Source organism: Pleurodeles waltl, chromosome 4_1, assembly GCF_031143425.1.
Source record: "Pleurodeles waltl isolate 20211129_DDA chromosome 4_1, aPleWal1.hap1.20221129, whole genome shotgun sequence".
Lineage (NCBI taxonomy): Eukaryota > Metazoa > Chordata > Amphibia > Caudata > Salamandridae > Pleurodeles > Pleurodeles waltl.
In genome coordinates, this window is record NC_090442.1 from 836,657,692 (window position 1) to 836,671,707 (window position 14,016).

Sequence of the window (14,016 nt, forward strand, 5' to 3'; positions counted from 1 at the left end):
ACACCTCTGTTTTCTGTCAAAAATTGTGATGTGTCCACGTTGTGTTTTGGGGCATTTCCTGTCACGGGCGCTAGGCCTACCCACACAAGTGAGGTATCATTTTTATCTGGTGACTTGGGGGAACGCTGGGTGGAAGGAAATTTGTGGCTCCTCTCAGATTCCCGACCTTTCTGTCACCGAAATGTGAGGAAAACGTGTTTTTTTAGCCGAGGTTTGCAAAGGATTCTGGGTAAAAGAACCTGGTCAGAGCCCCACAAGTCACCCCATCTTGGATTCCCCTAGGTCTCTACTTTTAAAAAATGCACAGGTTTGGTAGGTTTCCCTAGGTGCCGGCTGAGCTAGAGGCCAAAATCTACATGTTGACACTTTGCAAAACACACCTCTGTTTTCTGTCAAAAATTGTGATGTGTCCACATTGTGTTTTGGGGCATTTCCTGTCGCGGGCGCTAGGCCTACCCACACAAGTGAGGTATCATTTTTATCGGTAAACTTGGGGTAAAGCTGGGTGGAAGGAAATTTGTGGCTCCTCTCAGATTCCAGAACTTTCTGTCACCGAAATGTGAAGAAAATGTGTTTTTTTTAGCCAAATTTTGAGGTTTGCAAAGGATTCTGGGTAACAGAACCTGGTCAGAGCTCCACAAGTCACCCCTTCTTGGATTCCCCTAGGTCTCTAGTTTTCATAAATGCACAGGTTTGGTAGGTTTCCCTAGGTGCCGGCTGAGCTAGAGGCCAAAATCTACAGGTAGGCCCTTTGCAAAAGAACACCTCCGTTTTCTTTAAAAAAATGTGATGTGTCCCTGTTGTGTTTTGGGGCATTTCCTGTCACGGGCGCTAGGCCTACCCACACAAGTGAGGTATCATTTTTATCGGGAGACTTGGGGGAACGCTGGGTGGAAGGAAATTTGTGGCTCCTCTCAGATTCCCGACCTTTCTGTCACCGAAATGTGAGGAAAACGTGTTTTTTTAGCCAACTTTTGAGGTTTGCAAAGGATTCTGGGTAAAAGAACCTGGTCAGAACCCCACAAGTCACCCCATCTTGGATTCCCCTAGGTCTCTACTTTTAGAAAATGCACAGGTTTGGTAGGTTTCCCTAGGTGCCGGCTGAGCTAGAGGCCAAAATCTACAGGTAGGCACTTTGCAAAAAACACCTCTGTTTTCTGTCAAAAATTGTGATGTGTCCATATTGTGTTTTGGGGCATTTCCTGTCACGGGCGCTAGGCCTACCCACACAAGTGAGGTATCATTTTTATCTGGTGACGTGGGGGAACGCTGGGTGGAAGGAAATTTGTGGCTCCTCTCAGATTCCCGACCTTTCTGACACTGAAATGTGAGGAAAATGTGTTTTTTTAGCCAAATTTTGAGGTTTGCAAAGGATTCTGGGTAACAGAACCTGGTCAGAGCCCCACAAGTCACCCCTTCTTGGATTCCCCTAGGTCTCTAGTTTTTAAAAATGCACAGGTTTGGTAGGTTTCCCTAGGTGCCGGCTGAGCTAGAGGCCAAAATCTACAGGTAGGCACTTTGCAAAAAAACACCTCTGTTTTCTGTCAAAAATTGTGATGTGTCCACTTTGTGTTTTGGGGCATTTCCTGTCGCGGGCGATAGGCCTACCCACACAAGTGAGGTATCATTTTTATCGGTAAACTTGGGGTAAAGCTGGGTGGAAGGAAATTTGTGGCTCCTCTCAGATTCCAGAACTTTCTGTCACCGAAATGTGAGGAAAATGTGTTTTTTTTAGCCAAATTTTGAGGTTTGCAAAGGATTCTGGGTAACAGAACCTGGTCAGAGCCCCACAAGTCACCCCATCTTGGATTCCCCTTGGTCTCTAGTTTGCAAAAATGCACAGCTTTGGTAGGTTTCCCTAGGTGCCGGCTCAGCTAGAGGCCAAAATCTACAGGTAGGCACTTTGCAAAAAAACACCTCTGTTTTCTGTCAAAAATTGTGATGTGTCCACGTTGTGTTTTGGGGCATTTCCTGTCACGGGCGCTAGGCCTACCCACACAAGTGAGGTATCATTTTTATCTGGTGACTTGGGGGAACGCTGGGTGGAAGGAAATTTGTGGCTCCTCTCAGATTCCCGACCTTTCTGTCACCGAAATGTGAGGAAAATGTGTTTTTTTAGCCGAGGTTTGCAAAGGATTCTGGGTAAAAGGACCTGGTCAGAGCCCCACAAGTCACCCCATCTTGGATTCCCCTAGGTCTCTACTTTTAAAAAATGCACAGGTTTGGTAGGTTTCCCTAGGTGCCGGCTGAGCTAGAGGCCAAAATCTACATGTTGACACTTTGCAAAAAACACCTCTGTTTTCTGTCAAAAATTGTGATGTGTCCACATTGTGTTTTGGGGCATTTCCTGTCGCGGGCGCTAGGCCTACCCACACAAGTGAGGTATCATTTTTATCGGTAAACTTGGGGTAAAGCTGGGTGGAAGGAAATTTGTGGCTGCTCTCAGATTCCAGAACTTTCTGTCACCGAAATGTGAGGAAAATGTGTTTTTTTTAGCCAAATTTTGAGGTTTGCAAAGGATTCTGGGTAACAGAACCTGGTCAGAGCCCCACAAGTCACCCCATCTTGGATTCCCCTTGGTCTCTAGTTTGCAAAAATGCACAGCTTTGGTAGGTTTCCCTAGGTGCCGGCTGAGCTAGAGGCCAAAATCTACAGGTAGGCACTTTGCAAAAAAACACCTCTGTTTTCTGTCAAAAATTGTGATGTGTCCACGTTGTGTTTTGGGGCATTTCCTGTCACGGGCGCTAGGCCTACCCACACAAGTGAGGTATCATTTTTATCTGGTGACTTGGGGGAACGCTGGGTGGAAGGAAATTTGTGGCTCCTCTCAGATTCCCGACCTTTCTGTCACCGAAATGTGAGGAAAACGTGTTTTTTTAGCCGAGGTTTGCAAAGGATTCTGGGTAAAAGAACCTGGTCAGAGCCCCACAAGTCACCCCATCTTGGATTCCCCTAGGTCTCTACTTTTAAAAAATGCACAGGTTTGGTAGGTTTCCCTAGGTGCCGGCTGAGCTAGAGGCTAAAATCTACAGGTAGGCACTTTGCAAAAAAACACCTCTGTTTTCTGTCAAAAATTGTGATGTGTCCACATTGTGTTTTGGGGCATTTCCTGTCGCGGGCGCTAGGCCTACCCACACAAGTGAGGTATCATTTGTATCTGGTGACTTGGGGGAACGCTGGGTGGAAGGAAATTTGTGGCTCCTCTCAGATTCCAGAACTTTCTGTCACTGAAATGTGAGGAAAATGTGTTTTTTTAGCCACATTTTGAGGTTTGCAAAGTATTCTGGGTAACAGAACCTGGTCAGAGCCCCACAAGTCACCCCTTCTTGGATTCCCCTAGGTCTCTAGTTTTCATAAATGCACAGGTTTGGTAGGTTTCCCTAGGTGCCGGCTGAGCTAGAGGCCAAAATCTACAGGTAGGCCCTTTGCAAAAGAACACCTCCGTTTTCTTTAAAAAAATGTGATGTGTCCCTGTTGTGTTTTGGGGCATTTCCTGTCACGGGCGCTAGGCCTACCCACACAAGTGAGGTATCATTTTTATCGGGAGACTTGGGGGAACGCTGGGTGGAAGGAAATATGTGGCTCCTCTCAGATTCCCGACCTTTCTGTCACCGAAATGTGAGGAAAACGTGTTTTTTAGCCAACTTTTGAGGTTTGCAAAGGATTCTGGGTAAAAGAACGTGGTCAGAACCCCACAAGTCACCCCATCTTGGATTCCCCTAGGTCTCTACTTTTAGAAAATGCACAGGTTTGGTAGGTTTCCCTAGGTGCCGGCTGAGCTAGAGGCCAAAATCTACAGGTAGGCACTTTGCAAAAAACACCTCTGTTTTCTGTCAAAAATTGTGATGTGTCCATATTGTGTTTTGGGGCATTTCCTGTCACGGGCGCTAGGCCTACCCACACAAGTGAGGTATCATTTTTATCTGGTGACGTGGGGGAACGCTGGGTGGAAGGAAATTTGTGGCTTCTCTCAGATTCCCGACCTTTCTGACACTGAAATGTGAGGAAAATGTGTTTTTTTAGCCAAATTTTGAGGTTTGCAAAGGATTCTGGGTAACAGAACCTGGTCAGAGCCCCACAAGTCACCCCTTCTTGGATTCCCCTAGGTCTCTAGTTTTCAAAAATGCACAGGTTTGGTAGGTTTCCCTAGGTGCCGGCTGAGCTAGAGGCCAAAATCTACAGGTAGGCACTTTGCAAAAAAACACCTCTGTTTTCTGTCAAAAATTGTGATGTGTCCACGTTGTGTTTTGGGGCATTTCCTGTCGCGGGCGATAGGCCTACCCACACAAGTGAGGTATCATTTTTATCGGTAAACTTGGGGTAAAGCTGGGTGGAAGGAAATTTGTGGCTCCTCTCAGATTCCAGAACTTTCTGTCACCGAAATGTGAGGAAAATGTGTTTTTTTAGCCAAATTTTGAGGTTTGCAAAGGATTCTGGGTAACAGAACCTGGTCAGAGCCCCACAAGTCACCCCATCTTGGATTCCCCTTGGTCTCTAGTTTGCAAAAATGCACAGCTTTGGTAGGTTTCCCTAGGTGCCGGCTGAGCTAGAGGCCAAAATCTACAGGTAGGCACTTTGCAAAAAAACACCTCTGTTTTCTGTCAAAAATTGTGATGTGTCCACGTTGTGTTTTAGGGCATTTCCTGTCACGGGCGCTAGGCCTACCCACACAAGTGAGGTATCATTTTTATCTGGTGACTTGGGGGAACGCTGGGTGGAAAGAAAATTTGTGGCTCCTCTCAGATTCCCGACCTTTCTGTCACCGAAATGTGAGGAAAATGTGTTTTTTTAGCCGAGGTTTGCAAAGGATTCTGGGTAAAAGGACCTGGTCAGAGCCCCACAAGTCACCCCATCTTGGATTCCCCTAGGTCTCTACTTTTAAAAAATGCACAGGTTTGGTAGGTTTCCCTAGGTGCCGGCTGAGCTAGAGGCCAAAATCTACATGTTGATACTTTGCAAAAAACACCTCTGTTTTCTGTCAAAAATTGTGATGTGTCCACATTGTGTTTTGGGGCATTTCCTGTCGCGGGCGCTAGGCCTACCCACACAAGTGAGGTATCATTTTTATCGGTAAACTTGGGGTAAAGCTGGGTGGAAGGAAATTTGTGGCTCCTCTCAGATTCCAGAACTTTCTGTCACCGAAATGTGAGGAAAATGTGTTTTTTTTAGCCAAATTTTGAGGTTTGCAAAGGATTCTGGGTAACAGAACCTGGTCAGAGCCCCACAAGTCACCCCATCTTGGATTCCCCTTCGTCTCTAGTTTGCAAAAATGCACAGCTTTGGTAGGTTTCCCTAGGTGCCGGCTGAGCTAGAGGCCAAAATCTACAGGTAGGCACTTTGCAAAAAAACACCTCTGTTTTCTGTCAAAAATTGTGATGTGTCCACGTTGTGTTTTGGGGCATTTCCTGTCACGGGCGCTAGGCCTACCCACACAAGTGAGGTATCATTTTTATCTGGTGACTTGGGGGAACGCTGGGTGGAAGGAAATTTGTGGCTCCTCTCAGATTCCCTACCTTTCTGTCACCGAAATGTGAGGAAAATGTGTTTTTTTTAGCCAAATTTTGAGGTTTGCAAAGGATTCTGGATAACAGAACCTGGTCAGAGCCCCACAAGTCACCCCATCTTGGATTCCCCTAGGTCTCTACTTTTAAAAAATGCACAGGTTTGGTAGGTTTCCCTAGGTGCCGGCTGAGCTAGAGGCCAAAATCTACATGTTGACACTTTGCAAAAAACACCTCTGTTTTCTGTCAAAAATTGTGATGTGTCCACATTGTGTTTTGGGGCATTTCCTGTCGCGGGCGCTAGGCCTACCCACACAAGTGAGGTATCATTTTTATCGGTAAACTTGGGGTAAAGCTGGGTGGAAGGAAATTTGTGGCTCCTCTCAGATTCCAGAACTTTCTGTCACCGAAATGTGAGGAAAATGTGTTTTTTTTAGCCAAATTTTGAGGTTTGCAAAGGATTCTGGGTAACAGAACCTGGGTAGAGCCCCACAAGTCACCCCATCTTGGATTCCCCTTCGTCTCTAGTTTGCAAAAATGCACAGCTTTGGTAGGTTTCCCTAGGTGCAGGCTGAGCTAGAGGCCAAAATCTACAGGTAGGCACTTTGCAAAAAAACACCTCTGTTTTCTGTCAAAAATTGTGATGTGTCCACGTTGTGTTTTGGGGCATTTCCTGTCGCGGGCGCTAGGCCTACCCACACAAGTGAGGTATCATTTGTATCTGGTGACTTGGGGGAACGCTGGGTGGAAGGAAATTTGTGGCTCCTCTCAGATTCCAGAACTTTCTGTCACTGAAATGTGAGGAAAATGTGTTTTTTTAGCCACATTTTGAGGTTTGCAAAGTATTCTGGGTAACAGAACCTGGTCAGAGCCCCACAAGTCACCCCTTCTTGGATTCCCCTAGGTCTCTAGTTTTCATAAATGCACAGGTTTGGTAGGTTTCCCTAGGTGCCGGCTGAGCTAGAGGCCAAAATCTACAGGTAGGCCCTTTGCAAAAGAACACCTCCGTTTTCTTTAAAAAAATGTGATGTGTCCCTGTTGTGTTTTGGGGCATTTCCTGTCACGGGCGCTAGGCCTACCCACACAAGTGAGGTATCATTTTTATCGGGAGACTTGGGGGAACGCTGGGTGGAAGGAAATTTGTGGCTCCTCTCAGATTCCCGACCTTTCTGTCACCGAAATGTGAGGAAAACGTGTTTTTTAGCCAACTTTTGAGGTTTGCAAAGGATTCTGGGTAAAAGAACGTGGTCAGAACCCCACAAGTCACCCCATCTTGGATTCCCCTAGGTCTCTACTTTTAGAAAATGCACAGGTTTGGTAGGTTTCCCTAGGTGCCGGCTGAGCTAGAGGCCAAAATCTACAGGTAGGCACTTTGCAAAAAACACCTCTGTTTTCTGTCAAAAATTGTGATGTGTCCATATTGTGTTTTGGGGCATTTCCTGTCACGGGCGCTAGGCCTACCCACACAAGTGAGGTATCATTTTTATCTGGTGACGTGGGGGAACGCTGGGTGGAAGGAAATTTGTGGCTCCTCTCAGATTCCCGACCTTTCTGACACTGAAATGTGAGGAAAATGTGTTTTTTTAGCCAAATTTTGAGGTTTGCAAAGGATTCTGGGTAACAGAACCTGGTCAGAGCCCCACAAGTCACCCCTTCTTGGATTCCCCTAGGTCTCTAGTTTTCAAAAATGCACAGGTTTGGTAGGTTTCCCTAGGTGCCGGCTGAGCTAGAGGCCAAAATCTACAGGTAGGCACTTTGCAAAAAAACACCTCTGTTTTCTGTCAAAAATTGTGATGTGTCCACGTTGTGTTTTGGGGCATTTCCTGTCGCGGGCGATAGGCCTACCCACACAAGTGAGGTATCATTTTTATCGGTAAACTTGGGGTAAAGCTGGGTGGAAGGAAATTTGTGGCTCCTCTCAGATTCCAGAACTTTCTGTCACCGAAATGTGAGGAAAATGTGTTTTTTTTAGCCAAATTTTGAGGTTTGCAAAGGATTCTGGGTAACAGAACCTGGTCAGAGCCCCACAAGTCACCCCATCTTGGATTCCCCTTGGTCTCTAGTTTGCAAAAATGCACAGCTTTGGTAGGTTTCCCTAGGTGCCGGCTGAGCTAGAGGCCAAAATTTACAGGTAGGCACTTTGCAAAAAAACACCTCTGTTTTCTGTCAAAAATTGTGATGTGTCCACGTTGTGTTTTAGGGCATTTCCTGTCACGGGCGCTAGGCCTACCCACACAAGTGAGGTATCATTTTTATCTGGTGACTTGGGGGAACGCTGGGTGGAAGGAAATTTGTGGCTCCTCTCAGATTCCCGACCTTTCTGTCACCGAAATGTGAGGAAAATGTGTTTTTTTAGCCGAGGTTTGCAAAGGATTCTGGGTAAAAGGACCTGGTCAGAGCCCCACAAGTCACCCCATCTTGGATTCCCCTAGGTCTCTACTTTTAAAAAATGCACAGGTTTGGTAGGTTTCCCTAGGTGCCGGCTGAGCTAGAGGCCAAAATCTACATGTTGACACTTTGCAAAAAACACCTCTGTTTTCTGTCAAAAATTGTGATGTGTCCACATTGTGTTTTGGGGCATTTCCTGTCGCGGGCGCTAGGCCTACCCACACAAGTGAGGTATCATTTTTATCGGTAAACTTGGGGTAAAGCTGGGTGGAAGGAAATTTGTGGCTCCTCTCAGATTCCAGAACTTTCTGTCACCGAAATGTGAGGAAAATGTGTTTTTTTTAGCCAAATTTTGAGGTTTGCAAAGGATTCTGGGTAACAGAACCTGGTCAGAGCCCCACAAGTCACCCCATCTTGGATTCCCCTTCGTCTCTAGTTTGCAAAAATGCACAGCTTTGGTAGGTTTCCCTAGGTGCCGGCTGAGCTAGAGGCCAAAATCTACAGGTAGGCACTTTGCAAAAAAACACCTCTGTTTTCTGTCAAAAATTGTGATGTGTCCACGTTGTGTTTTGGGGCATTTCCTGTCACGGGCGCTAGGCCTACCCACACAAGTGAGGTATCATTTTTATCTGGTGACTTGGGGGAACGCTGGGTGGAAGGAAATTTGTGGCTCCTCTCAGATTCCCGACCTTTCTGTCACCGAAATGTGAGGAAAACGTGTTTTTTTAGCCGAGGTTTGCAAAGGATTCTGGGTAAAAGAACCTGGTCAGAGCCCCACAAGTCACCCCATCTTGGATTCCCCTAGGTCTCTACTTTTAAAAAATGCACAGGTTTGGTAGGTTTCCCTAGGTGCCGGCTGAGCTAGAGGCCAAAATCTACATGTTGACACTTTGCAAAACACACCTCTGTTTTCTGTCAAAAATTGTGATGTGTCCACATTGTGTTTTGGGGCATTTCCTGTCGCGGGCGCTAGGCCTACCCACACAAGTGAGGTATCATTTTTATCGGTAAACTTGGGGTAAAGCTGGGTGGAAGGAAATTTGTGGCTCCTCTCAGATTCCAGAACTTTCTGTCACCGAAATGTGAAGAAAATGTGTTTTTTTTAGCCAAATTTTGAGGTTTGCAAAGGATTCTGGGTAACAGAACCTGGTCAGAGCTCCACAAGTCACCCCTTCTTGGATTCCCCTAGGTCTCTAGTTTTCATAAATGCACAGGTTTGGTAGGTTTCCCTAGGTGCCGGCTGAGCTAGAGGCCAAAATCTACAGGTAGGCCCTTTGCAAAAGAACACCTCCGTTTTCTTTAAAAAAATGTGATGTGTCCCTGTTGTGTTTTGGGGCATTTCCTGTCACGGGCGCTAGGCCTACCCACACAAGTGAGGTATCATTTTTATCGGGAGACTTGGGGGAACGCTGGGTGGAAGGAAATTTGTGGCTCCTCTCAGATTCCCGACCTTTCTGTCACCGAAATGTGAGGAAAACGTGTTTTTTTAGCCAACTTTTGAGGTTTGCAAAGGATTCTGGGTAAAAGAACCTGGTCAGAACCCCACAAGTCACCCCATCTTGGATTCCCCTAGGTCTCTACTTTTAGAAAATGCACAGGTTTGGTAGGTTTCCCTAGGTGCCGGCTGAGCTAGAGGCCAAAATCTACAGGTAGGCACTTTGCAAAAAACACCTCTGTTTTCTGTCAAAAATTGTGATGTGTCCATATTGTGTTTTGGGGCATTTCCTGTCACGGGCGCTAGGCCTACCCACACAAGTGAGGTATCATTTTTATCTGGTGACGTGGGGGAACGCTGGGTGGAAGGAAATTTGTGGCTCCTCTCAGATTCCCGACCTTTCTGACACTGAAATGTGAGGAAAATGTGTTTTTTTAGCCAAATTTTGAGGTTTGCAAAGGATTCTGGGTAACAGAACCTGGTCAGAGCCCCACAAGTCACCCCTTCTTGGATTCCCCTAGGTCTCTAGTTTTTAAAAATGCACAGGTTTGGTAGGTTTCCCTAGGTGCCGGCTGAGCTAGAGGCCAAAATCTACAGGTAGGCACTTTGCAAAAAAACACCTCTGTTTTCTGTCAAAAATTGTGATGTGTCCACTTTGTGTTTTGGGGCATTTCCTGTCGCGGGCGATAGGCCTACCCACACAAGTGAGGTATCATTTTTATCGGTAAACTTGGGGTAAAGCTGGGTGGAAGGAAATTTGTGGCTCCTCTCAGATTCCAGAACTTTCTGTCACCGAAATGTGAGGAAAATGTGTTTTTTTTTTAGCCAAATTTTGAGGTTTGCAAAGGATTCTGGGTAACAGAACCTGGTCAGAGCCCCACAAGTCACCCCATCTTGGATTCCCCTTGGTCTCTAGTTTGCAAAAATGCACAGCTTTGGTAGGTTTCCCTAGGTGCCGGCTCAGCTAGAGGCCAAAATCTACAGGTAGGCACTTTGCAAAAAAACACCTCTGTTTTCTGTCAAAAATTGTGATGTGTCCACGTTGTGTTTTGGGGCATTTCCTGTCACGGGCGCTAGGCCTACCCACACAAGTGAGGTATCATTTTTATCTGGTGACTTGGGGGAACGCTGGGTGGAAGGAAATTTGTGGCTCCTCTCAGATTCCCGACCTTTCTGTCACCGAAATGTGAGGAAAATGTGTTTTTTTAGCCGAGGTTTGCAAAGGATTCTGGGTAAAAGGACCTGGTCAGAGCCCCACAAGTCACCCCATCTTGGATTCCCCTAGGTCTCTACTTTTAAAAAATGCACAGGTTTGGTAGGTTTCCCTAGGTGCCGGCTGAGCTAGAGGCCAAAATCTACATGTTGACACTTTGCAAAAAACACCTCTGTTTTCTGTCAAAAATTGTGATGTGTCCACATTGTGTTTTGGGGCATTTCCTGTCGCGGGCGCTAGGCCTACCCACACAAGTGAGGTATCATTTTTATCGGTAAACTTGGGGTAAAGCTGGGTGGAAGGAAATTTGTGGCTGCTCTCAGATTCCAGAACTTTCTGTCACCGAAATGTGAGGAAAATGTGTTTTTTTTAGCCAAATTTTGAGGTTTGCAAAGGATTCTGGGTAACAGAACCTGGTCAGAGCCCCACAAGTCACCCCATCTTGGATTCCCCTTGGTCTCTAGTTTGCAAAAATGCACAGCTTTGGTAGGTTTCCCTAGGTGCCGGCTGAGCTAGAGGCCAAAATCTACAGGTAGGCACTTTGCAAAAAAACACCTCTGTTTTCTGTCAAAAATTGTGATGTGTCCACGTTGTGTTTTGGGGCATTTCCTGTCACGGGCGCTAGGCCTACCCACACAAGTGAGGTATCATTTTTATCTGGTGACTTGGGGGAACGCTGGGTGGAAGGAAATTTGTGGCTCCTCTCAGATTCCCGACCTTTCTGTCACCGAAATGTGAGGAAAACGTGTTTTTTTAGCCGAGGTTTGCAAAGGATTCTGGGTAAAAGAACCTGGTCAGAGCCCCACAAGTCACCCCATCTTGGATTCCCCTAGGTCTCTACTTTTAAAAAATGCACAGGTTTGGTAGGTTTCCCTAGGTGCCGGCTGAGCTAGAGGCTAAAATCTACAGGTAGGCACTTTGCAAAAAAACACCTCTGTTTTCTGTCAAAAATTGTGATGTGTCCACATTGTGTTTTGGGGCATTTCCTGTCGCGGGCGCTAGGCCTACCCACACAAGTGAGGTATCATTTGTATCTGGTGACTTGGGGGAACGCTGGGTGGAAGGAAATTTGTGGCTCCTCTCAGATTCCAGAACTTTCTGTCACTGAAATGTGAGGAAAATGTGTTTTTTTAGCCACATTTTGAGGTTTGCAAAGTATTCTGGGTAACAGAACCTGGTCAGAGCCCCACAAGTCACCCCTTCTTGGATTCCCCTAGGTCTCTAGTTTTCATAAATGCACAGGTTTGGTAGGTTTCCCTAGGTGCCGGCTGAGCTAGAGGCCAAAATCTACAGGTAGGCCCTTTGCAAAAGAACACCTCCGTTTTCTTTAAAAAAATGTGATGTGTCCCTGTTGTGTTTTGGGGCATTTCCTGTCACGGGCGCTAGGCCTACCCACACAAGTGAGGTATCATTTTTATCGGGAGACTTGGGGGAACGCTGGGTGGAAGGAAATATGTGGCTCCTCTCAGATTCCCGACCTTTCTGTCACCGAAATGTGAGGAAAACGTGTTTTTTAGCCAACTTTTGAGGTTTGCAAAGGATTCTGGGTAAAAGAACGTGGTCAGAACCCCACAAGTCACCCCATCTTGGATTCCCCTAGGTCTCTACTTTTAGAAAATGCACAGGTTTGGTAGGTTTCCCTAGGTGCCGGCTGAGCTAGAGGCCAAAATCTACAGGTAGGCACTTTGCAAAAAACACCTCTGTTTTCTGTCAAAAATTGTGATGTGTCCATATTGTGTTTTGGGGCATTTCCTGTCACGGGCGCTAGGCCTACCCACACAAGTGAGGTATCATTTTTATCTGGTGACGTGGGGGAACGCTGGGTGGAAGGAAATTTGTGGCTTCTCTCAGATTCCCGACCTTTCTGACACTGAAATGTGAGGAAAATGTGTTTTTTTAGCCAAATTTTGAGGTTTGCAAAGGATTCTGGGTAACAGAACCTGGTCAGAGCCCCACAAGTCACCCCTTCTTGGATTCCCCTAGGTCTCTAGTTTTCAAAAATGCACAGGTTTGGTAGGTTTCCCTAGGTGCCGGCTGAGCTAGAGGCCAAAATCTACAGGTAGGCACTTTGCAAAAAAACACCTCTGTTTTCTGTCAAAAATTGTGATGTGTCCACGTTGTGTTTTGGGGCATTTCCTGTCGCGGGCGATAGGCCTACCCACACAAGTGAGGTATCATTTTTATCGGTAAACTTGGGGTAAAGCTGGGTGGAAGGAAATTTGTGGCTCCTCTCAGATTCCAGAACTTTCTGTCACCGAAATGTGAGGAAAATGTGTTTTTTTAGCCAAATTTTGAGGTTTGCAAAGGATTCTGGGTAACAGAACCTGGTCAGAGCCCCACAAGTCACCCCATCTTGGATTCCCCTTGGTCTCTAGTTTGCAAAAATGCACAGCTTTGGTAGGTTTCCCTAGGTGCCGGCTGAGCTAGAGGCCAAAATCTACAGGTAGGCACTTTGCAAAAAAACACCTCTGTTTTCTGTCAAAAATTGTGATGTGTCCACGTTGTGTTTTAGGGCATTTCCTGTCACGGGCGCTAGGCCTACCCACACAAGTGAGGTATCATTTTTATCTGGTGACTTGGGGGAACGCTGGGTGGAAAGAAAATTTGTGGCTCCTCTCAGATTCCCGACCTTTCTGTCACCGAAATGTGAGGAAAATGTGTTTTTTTAGCCGAGGTTTGCAAAGGATTCTGGGTAAAAGGACCTGGTCAGAGCCCCACAAGTCACCCCATCTTGGATTCCCCTAGGTCTCTACTTTTAAAAAATGCACAGGTTTGGTAGGTTTCCCTAGGTGCCGGCTGAGCTAGAGGCCAAAATCTACATGTTGATACTTTGCAAAAAACACCTCTGTTTTCTGTCAAAAATTGTGATGTGTCCACATTGTGTTTTGGGGCATTTCCTGTCGCGGGCGCTAGGCCTACCCACACAAGTGAGGTATCATTTTTATCGGTAAACTTGGGGTAAAGCTGGGTGGAAGGAAATTTGTGGCTCCTCTCAGATTCCAGAACTTTCTGTCACCGAAATGTGAGGAAAATGTGTTTTTTTTAGCCAAATTTTGAGGTTTGCAAAGGATTCTGGGTAACAGAACCTGGTCAGAGCCCCACAAGTCACCCCATCTTGGATTCCCCTTCGTCTCTAGTTTGCAAAAATGCACAGCTTTGGTAGGTTTCCCTAGGTGCCGGCTGAGCTAGAGGCCAAAATCTACAGGTAGGCACTTTGCAAAAAAACACCTCTGTTTTCTGTCAAAAATTGTGATGTGTCCACGTTGTGTTTTGGGGCATTTCCTGTCACGGGCGCTAGGCCTACCCACACAAGTGAGGTATCATTTTTATCTGGTGACTTGGGGGAACGCTGGGTGGAAGGAAATTTGTGGCTCCTCTCAGATTCCCTACCTTTCTGTCACCGAAATGTGAGGAAAATGTGTTTTTTTTAGCCAAATTTTGAGGTTTGCAAAGGATTCTGGATAACAGAACCTGGTCAG